Here is a 10243-nt window from a genome sequence, read left to right on the forward strand (position 1 = left end):
ACCTTTCTGGTAGACCCTACTGGAAGAAGGTGTCATGCCCTACAAAGGCAAACCTCTCCAGGAATTCACCTCTGTCCCCCCTTTCCTCCAGAACAATGTTGAATTCATTGCTGAAATGCCTTTCGCAGAAAGGAGTGACATTTCTGCTTGGCTGCCCCAGACCAGATCTTGAATGGCACGGATTACATGGAGTCCCGTCTTGAAATGTAGTGATCTTCTGCTTTAGCCAGATATATCCAGACCTGGAGGTCTGCTACAGCTGTGTTGACAATTCAGCAAGTGGCAGTGCCAGAACTTAAATACAATATTGCTCTTTTTGGCTGCCAAAGTAGCTCTAAGGAACCATTTACACTGAGTACTGCAGAGTCCAAAATGTGGGAGGTATTGCCCAGAATGCAAGTGAAAATGTGACTTTAGTACTGCGCATTGGCAACCAGCCCTCGCACGGCAAACAAAGGGGGCCAAGACCATTCCCAGTATTAACTGAGGAGGGTGGACTCCCTGCTGGAGCTAGTGAAATCTGAAACAAAACGAATCACCACGTCTGTGATCCAGAAATGGTATGTCTATAACCAGATCTGCTGTGCTTCTTAGAGCTGACTATAACTTACGCTAAGAGGGCTTTTGGAAAGCCAGCCTTCTCTTATAAATAGGGTACCAGCTATACATCAAGTGTTGTAGCTGTAACTCGGGTTTGAACCACAATATGAAAAATGGTAAGCTAGTTGCTCGCCTTGGTTTTATCACAAGTTCCCCCTAGCCCAACACATAACCATCTGGAGTGAAGGAAACGTTCCCAAAAAAATGTGATTTAGTTTTTAGTCAGACCCCTTAGAGGTCCATTCCTTTTCCATTCATTTTCTTTTTCACACGTTCTTCACTTGGACCACTTCAGTCCTTAAGGACGGCTTACATACTGGAAGAAATACATTTCTTACAGAAGAAGACTGTTCCTTTCTCTAAGCGCTATTTTTCCTTTGGACATCAAATTCACACTGTTTCTCAAAGCTATTTCTATTTCTCTGCAAGTTAAACTTTAACGGAAGCATTATTCCAAAATTCATTGCTCTCAAGTCCATTAGGATTACCTGGTGGGTACAATACTCCTCACCACAGCATCTCAACCCACTTTTATGAAGTATGAAAATATCATAAGCCTCATTCATGTGAAATGCATCATTATCTTTTCTACTGCTGGGAAAACAGTGCTGCCTCGCTCTCCCAAACATTCAAGAAACAGAACGTAAGATGGAAGAACAGAAAAATGATTTTCCCTCCTATTTCTTAAAAAAAATAAAATAAAAAGGAAGAAATAAAAAGCTTCTAGCAAATATACTTGCAGAGTGGAGAAGGAGTATTTCAGACGGAAGAAGCTCTCTGGCGCATGAACTGCTGGGCATTCAGAACAGAATTACCTTGATAAAACAGCTACGTTGTGCTGCCGTTTGCTAAACAAGCAGCGAGTTCATTCTGTTCACCTTTGTGTCCCATTCATAAGAGAACGGCTTAAACAACTCTCGATTCCAAGCTGTCTCCCTGCCTAATAAGTTTCTTTATTGACAGCTTGCCAGCAACAGCCCTAAAGTCAGCCTGAGAACATAAATACAGCCTCTTGAGCTTGCTTCAGAGTGTTAGAGGACTGCTTTCAATACTGTCGACAAAGCTTTAATGGTGTGAACTCAGAGCTCAAGTACTACTGAGCACTGCAGCGCTCAACACCCACAGAACATTTCAGAGAGTTTCATTCCAAAAGTATTTTAGGAACCCTTGAAATCAGAGGCTTTCTCTCTGCTCTGCAAAAGCTCATTTTGGAAAACAATCCAGCCCATTTTTAGTTGCAGAAATGTTGAGATAACCCCGCGTGCAGTGTCACTCTCCTGTTGACTTCATTTCCACAATGTCATGCTTTCAAGCTGCCTGCCTTTTTGGTCCTGAGGGTCTCGCCTTTCCAAAAAACTCTGAAACGCCATTAACATATATTAAAAGTTCAGCAACGTTTCCTGTTCCTGCTCATTCCTGAGTGGCTTGAGAGCTGGAACATGTCCCTCCTTGCCTGCTGGGGGCTGTTATCCTTTGATTAAACCTAGAGAAGCTCAGGGCTGCTCCAGCTCACGGTCCCTGCAGCAGGAACCCCGCTGGCTTGGGCGGCTCTTGTAGAGCTTGTGTGTGAGCTCCCCGTGCTTGTGAACACGGCTTGCTAAAACCCCTAAAACCCCAGAACTTCATTACCTAGTATTTTTTCCTCATATAGAGCAATTAACTCTTCTGGGAAATGAATACCTTGTGTCCCATTCTTGCTTTAAAGCACCTCTAGTCTTCTTTCCCACCAACTTCAAGCGAATGTGCTGCAGCCCCCAGCTATCAGGGAGCCCCCGCGCGTTCCTCAGCCCAGCTCTCCCAAACTTTGGGATTTAGGGCTGGCCTACGTACAAAAGTTGCACGAGCCTAACAGTTTTTAAATTGATCTAAAGTGGTGCAAAATGTGTGGAGGCAAGGCTATTGGTTTGCAACCATCTTATCCAAAAATTAGACAATTAGTGGTTGATGCAGCTATTATGGTAACTTCCTGATTTAAACTAATTTGATGTAAGCTGGTTATAAACCAATTTAAGTGTGTCCAATCACAGACATACACTGGTTTAGCTAAACGGATTTTGCAGCTGAACCGATGCTACTATTGTGCACGGACAAGCCCCCAGGCTTGTGCAGCCTGTTTCTCCATTGCTTCTGTCTGCTTTCATTTACACCAGGGCTGTAAATCTTACCAACTCCTGGCAGCACTGCTAAATGCCCACGCGGAACAAGTGGAATGCTGGTACAAGCCCAGAATTCTTTCATTTTTCTGTTCCCAAAGAAGAAAAACATTAGTATTTTATCACACAGAGCATAACTCTTACTGACTAGCCTCCTACGGATGGCAGTCAAGCATAAGAACCATTATAGGAACTAAAACACGAAGTCTCATATTTCAGTGGCAAAGGATCATCATCTCCAACCACATAGCCCAGCATTTGTCTGGACTAATTCTAAGGAAATGGAGGTATTGCCCTTCTGTGGAGCCAGGGAAAATGAGCAGAATTAGGGGCAGCATCTGCAAGTGTTGCTGAAGGAGAGGGGGACGGTGATTTCTTGGCATCATAGCCAAGGGAGAGCAGAGAAGCAGGTGCACAAAGGTACCTCTCAGTGACTTTCACTTGCTCTCTATTTCACACGGAAAGTGTGTGCAAACGCTACAGGGTGTCCCCCTGTGATGCCGCTCTGATCTCTGCTACTGACTCAAGCTCTAGGCACCATGTCCTGGCATCCCACTGGAGCCTGATGCTCCTCCCAGCTCATCAGTCTTCTTCTTCATCTCCTTTTCATGACTGTGGCATCTCCCCAGGCCACATTTCCTTCTGACCCATGAAGCGTGGCTCATCAGTTCTGAATTAATCATCTCCCCCTCTAAAATGTCTGCTTCTATTAATAGGAACGGGGTTGTTCTGGGAGTAGTGACCCAGATGATACCACCCTACCGTTCCTCTCCGTGCAGTTGCCATCAAGTCAATCCAATGTATGAAACTCAGTCTTGATCACAAGACCTTGACCTTAAAAATATTTTCATTTATATAAAAATGTGAGGAAAACCCAGGATTTTTATCTTCAATACACTGCGCAGTGTTTTGAATTGGATTTATAAAGTTTTGCCATAAAAAAGCCATTTTTGTCAGAATATTCCAGGAATTTCCCCCTCAAAGTTCTACATGGTTGAAAAGGCATTTCTGATTGAAGACCAAGCATTTTACAAAAATATTTCAACCAGCTTAAGCAGTAATGGGATTTTATAGTGCACAGACATAGGTCCAACATAATGATATATTAGTACGTTGAGCTATTGCTGGTCTGTGATACTACAATCTCTTAAAAGCTTGTAGCATTTTAATAAGAAGTAAGGCCCAATTCAAAGTAAAGAGAAAGCCCTTAAGCTCAGAGTAGACATATATAAACTAACAGGCTGAATATATAAACTAACAGGCTGACTATATTATCTAAACTGCTCTTTTATAGCTGTATTATGCACTCAATCTAAAAAAAAAAAAAAAAAAAAAAAAGTAACATAAAAAAATGTCTAAAGATAAGGCACTAGTGAGGGGTGGAGTTGTGTTTTTTTCATTAGATACATTCTTTGATTCCCCTGCCTAAAATGCTGCAGTCAGCAGTAGCTTAATTCTAAGTTATAATTAGGGTTATGCATTACACCAGGACTCTTGAGCATGTCTAACCTAAAGAAGTTCAATGCATAAATGAAAACCAGACCTGCGGCTGGCTGACTTGGCATCAACCAGGATACCAATATATAGTAACAGAATAAATTTAAAATGAAAATTAAATGTGGTCATTATAGCTTAAATTGATGTCATATTTGCCAACTGTTTATGAAAGGAAAATTTAAAGATAAGCATGATTTTGGAGGAGGCAGTGTGCCCTGAAACACAGCAGATGGCTGTGACTTGGGGTGCATTTTAAAATAACATAACACTAATTTTACTGTCTGCAAAAATGATGTCAACTTGTATTTTTTCAAGATTAGTTTTCCCCAAACTGCACATGGTGCCTAAATGCACAACTGCAGGGTACCTTTTTGCTAATGAAAGAGCTTTTTTAATTTTGAGAAATCTGGTTGCTTAACAGCACTGGCTATTAACAACAGCAAATCTAAGACTCAAACAAAATTCAGATCTCCAAAAGACTTAAAAAGACTTTAAAAACTTACAAAACTAAGGGAAGATGCCCTGACTAGCAGGATATTTCTGTGTCTTCCATTTATTTTATTTTCTGTTTCTGGCACTAATGGTGGAAAGCCTTTTACCTTAAAGACAATTTCCTCCAAAAACTGAACAAGACAGTGAACTGTGGAGAATAACTTCCAATTTTCTGCATTTCAGCAAACATTTCAATTGGTGTGAAACACATTATTTTCAGATGCTTCTAAGCCCTTTTCAGGAATCATGTTGTTTAGCAACAGAATGCATTTTACAAGCATGCAGCTTAATCCCATGCAAATCAAGTATTAAAGTATGTAATCGCCATGCTAATAACACCAGACTCACAGAAGGGCAAACCTGGATGCAAGCAGTGGTTGAGCATAACTTGCATGTGCCTTGCAACTTGGGAATACACCTTCACATACCAACTGCCTCGCTGGATGTTTCAGTACATGCTGGGAGGAATTGCCACGATTTTATCTGTCCATGGCAAAGGAACATGCTGTAAATGTGTGCACGAACACTGAATCAAGGCATTGAAAGGGAAGCAGCCAGCACCGAGAGCAGAAGGGAGAAGAGAACCCCTCCCATGCCCTCGATGTTACAGCTCAGTCAAGCACATTCCTCCAAGTGTTTAAAGGTTTGGAAAGAAGTGTGAATATCTATGTTCCTGTGCAAATTAGGCACAAAACAACAATGGAAACACTATTTAGAAAAGGTGGAGTCTTCTGGTTTTTTGTTTTGTTTTGTTTTGTTTCTTCATGATTACATTTGCCCAGTGAAGAAACAAGATGTTGCTCTCTGGCAGTGGCTCAGCCATTTGTACATGGCTTATTCAAATACATATCACAGTGTTTAAGCACGTGCTTAATTTTAAGCGAAAGAAATCTCTTTGAAGTCATACCATAACAAGTCATGCACCAAATGCTAAAACACATATTTAAGTGCTTTATTGGATTGGAGCCAGAATGCCTAGCTTGCAGGATCCAGCCTTCAATATGTAGGTTTAGGTCTTAATTTACAGACTTGATCTTAAGGAATATGATTGTGCAAAACTGAAAAAACTTGCTTTGTTATCACATCCATTAACCTTCTGAGTCCTTTGAGAACACATACCCTGCAATAGGCCCTGCGGACATGCCTTTATACACATGAATGTTGCAACCACACTGAAAAGTTGGCCAAACTTCAAAGAACATAAGCTTGATTTTATGTGTGTATATATATATACATATGTATATATATATACACGTGTGTGTACATATGCGTGTCATGCATGCATGTGTTCATGCATATGTATCAACTTAAGAGGCAATGAATTAGAGTTAAACATTTGTTTTTGTAAGTTGTATTGATTACATCAGTGATGTTTCCTAAATAATTAAAGGTTTGCTGTGATCCTTGATTGCAGGCTTGCGTTTATGACAGTTAATGTGTCTTTAAATGATGCCATCCTACACTTACCTATTATACAGCCTGACACAGGGTCACTGGCGTTCATCTGACAATAAAAGGAGAGAATTCAGGAAGCAAAACTAGCATGAAACTATTCAACCAAGGAGGGGAGATTGAGTTTCCTGCCAGTTTAAATCTCTGAACTGAATCACTGCGAGGTCAAACAATCATCACTGCTGACCAGGGAAGCCACCGGAGCACACAGATGGGGAGGCAGGGAAGGGTGCAGGACCTCCCGTCGTCCTGGCTGCTGTGGGGAGCATGAAGCTGTGCCCTGCCACGATGACACTAGCAGCACACAGTCTTCCATCCGCAGCAAAATATTCCTTCTCGTTTTCCCTTCTTGAAACTATTATTTAAGCAAAAGAACACTAAACAGAATTCGTATGTAAAATGACTGCTTTCCTTGACACAATCTTTTTTCCAGATACAATTGCTACTTAAAGAGATAGCAGAAGAGGTTAATCATCCACCGAACTGACTGCAAGCAGCCTACCACATAAGCAAGAATCAGCCCAGAGGCCCTCAGCACATGTAAATCAGCATCGTTTCATCAAGCTTGGAGCTTACACCATCATGCACTCGCTGAGGATCTAAAACCTAAATCTGTAAATGAAAATGATGCTAATTACAGTTCACCACCGAGCAACACTGCCTTAATTTTAAGGAAATGAAGGAAACGGGCTTGCTACATGACAGTCGATATCGTATTGCCATACAACTAACTTAAAGTTGTATAAGTTAGATTATAACTTTTGAAGAAGCAATTATGATTTTATTGCACCCACTCTGCTGATGATTAATGCAGAGAGCCTAGGGGAAAATGCATCCTATCATTTGCTAACATGCACTATAATTATGCATACCTCTCCAGGTACTGTAATTTAGGACTTAAAAAGCAACATTCTGAACGAGGACTGCTGCACTTGTAAAACATTACAGATGTGTTATCATATAAATGAGGTAGCTTTGACATGATAGTGTTCTAATAAATCCTCAGCTATGATTTGGAGACAAGATATGTCAAAAGCGAAATCCAAACTGTCTCTTAATCTTCTACATAAACTGTTTATTTTTTCTGAGCCCTACAATAATACATGTCTCAAGAAGGCTTTGATGGCTTCTAGATTAAAGTACAGTTGGGTAGAATTTTTTTCCCCTTTACGGGTCATCTTGAGAATGCTCATTTTAGTTAAATTAACTCAGCCATTTGCAGGTTTTAAATGTGAAGCGAAATAAAACTGTTCTCACCAAATTGGGGACTTGTGAGATGAACTTCATAAATAACAAACTTATTTCACTCCATTTCAGTGAAAGTTTTTAAATAGCTAATGCTGAATGATCTTCTGTCAGCTGGAGAGCTTCATTTCAAACCATTTACAACAAATCCAGAAAAAAAAAAAAAGAAAAAAAAAAGCCAAACACTTTGCATTCAGGAAGGTGAATTTATGAACAACCCCCCCCCCCCCCCCCCCCCGATTTCCATTCATTCTGTGTGTTTTTCATTTATATCACAGCACTGACTTGATTTCTCAACCAAGACTGGGGCCCCGTTCTGCTACATGGGCTACTGGAAAAGGAGTTTTCATCCCTTGTACAGCTTGGTCAACAGTCCAGCTTGTCAAAACAGTTTGAGAAGAGAAACAGTGGGAAAGAGGCAATGCTGCAGGTTAGAAGCTGGGAATAAAACTGTATTTCTCAGTTTAGTCTGCATTCAATCAGGATACTTCTCAGTGTTCCTGCTGCTGTCCAGTTATATGTCCCTCATCACTAGCAAACACTTAGCTTTCCTTTTTAAAATACACTGTGCAGAATATAGATCATACACACAGACACTCACAAAATTGTTCTGGGCTGCTTCTGGAAAAAAAAAAAATAACATGGTCCTTTCTGGTTTTTAGTGGAGTATTTCTAAAAGCTGTCTTGGTAAGGACTAGGGAAGGAAGAAAACAAAACAAAGCAAAACAAACAAATAAACAGGAAAGTCAGGATTTCACACAATAACAAGTGAACAGCAGTTGCATGTTATACCAGCATCTGCTCTAATTATGCTATGTGAGTGGTTCGACTGCATTTTGTGGTTGACTGCGCTGAAAGCCTCCCATAGGTTGGGTTGGTAGAATTCAAGATTTATTGCTATTCAGAATCAGCGGCTAAAATCAACATATATCTATAGTTATTCATTCCAACTTGCATTATCAGCCATAATTTTTCATCAATTTTGTATTTTTTGCCAAAACAAAAACATAAATTTTAAAGCTTTTTAACAACATGACCACAGAAAAAAAATCCAAGAGAGATATTTTATTTGATATACTACAGACATTCTCGGTCCTAAAAGCAGATTATTTTCAGGTGTATCACACTAAAGTAATTTTTTAAGTGTTGACAGAAACACTCATATTTTTTGTTCCATGAAAGTTAGCTAACTTCTTCTTTCCAGTTCTGGTTTTTGAGCCAGCAAATAAAAAATCTTCACTATATTCTCCTACTAGCTTGCAAAAGCAAGCTAAAGCAAGAGGTTTTTATAAATTTTATTTCAGTTTTCTGCAAACATTTTCTTAATTATTTGCTATTTGCTTAATCTTGACTGACACGAAAACAATTCAGAAAAAGACCCTTGCTGTGACTGCAGGAATCATTATTCTTGCAATTGCTCATGTTGCATGCAGGTAATGTCTTTGTGGAAGTAAAGCACATTCAGCTGTCTGAAGTGCTTGTAAAAAAGATGGAATTCTCTTCTGTCCTCAACTTTCCAGAGTGAGCTGAGCATACTCTCAATATCCACACACACTTCAGACCCAAATAGCTCTGCTAACACCAGGTATCAGGTTCTGAAAATGACTGCTGCACGTTTTGCCAGAAATACAGCAATCTCTTTGTTCTGTGATATCCTTCTTGTCAGGTAGAAATTAAAGCCAGCCTCAGTTTTCTCACCATCACATTAAAAAGCTGCACTAACGTTTTATAGGGCTTTTTTTAAATATCCTGTCTTGCAGAAACTGATCCGTTGCTTTGCATTGATAGACGTTTTACAAAGAAACTTCTCAGGAGATTCATATTCATGATCATTTCAATATTTGTCTCCAAAACTGTAAAGATATAACTGATTGCTTCCTATTTGATGTCACTCAGAACACATTGGTCTTTGGTTTCCTTCAATCAGAAAAAGTAGGATTTGTAGCTGTTTTGTTAATGGCAATGCTGCTCACTTCTGTAGTGAGGGGACAGACAAACTGACCCCAGACTTTCTTCTCGGTTTTGCACCATGTCTGAAAAAAAAGTAAAAAGCAAAGCTTTCCTACATTTATTATTATTTTTTTTTAATATTCATAAAGGTCCCTTAGTTCCTACAGAGATGTTTCATGGTGGTTCATCTGCAGTAAACCTTGCCATTGCTCTCCTCACCACGGTGCCTGTGGCACTCCGGCTCGGATCAGGCAAACCCCATGTGGGTCCACTGCATGGCAAACACGTCTTTTGCAGCAACAGAAGATTTTGCCCTTCAGAGGATGGTAGCAGAGAAACACGTAACAATTTTGCTTGGGTTAGCACAGCCCCAGAAGCTAGTGCAAAATCAACTGATATGTGAATGAGAAGAAAAGAAAGGCACATGTGATGGGCAAGAGCGTGCTTGAGGTGGATCCTCAGCAGCCAGCCCTGCGCACACCACTGGACCAGCTGATTGAAATGGTTTCCTCAGCCCAAACTGAATCCTTTCTGAACACTATTTACCCAAAAAGACCAAAATTGCAAGATTCATCTATATCAAGAGTTGACCTTAGACACTCTCTGCATTTACACATTTGCTGCAGGAAGCCCTTCCAGTTCCGGACCATCATCAACAGAGCAAACTAAATAGTAAATACTTTACAAGGTCTTTCTCAATTATTATTTGGGACAAATATGCAAATTACGAACTTGCAAGTAGAATTAAATGTTCTCATACTGCAGAGCGTGCACTAAAATATGTGCACGCGCCATCACAAGATTTGCTTCATTACAAATATGGCTGAACTTGTTTCCATAATGGTTTGTGTTTG

Source organism: Anser anser (assembly GCF_964211835.1).
Source record: "Anser anser genome assembly, chromosome: 11".
Lineage (NCBI taxonomy): Eukaryota > Metazoa > Chordata > Aves > Anseriformes > Anatidae > Anser > Anser anser.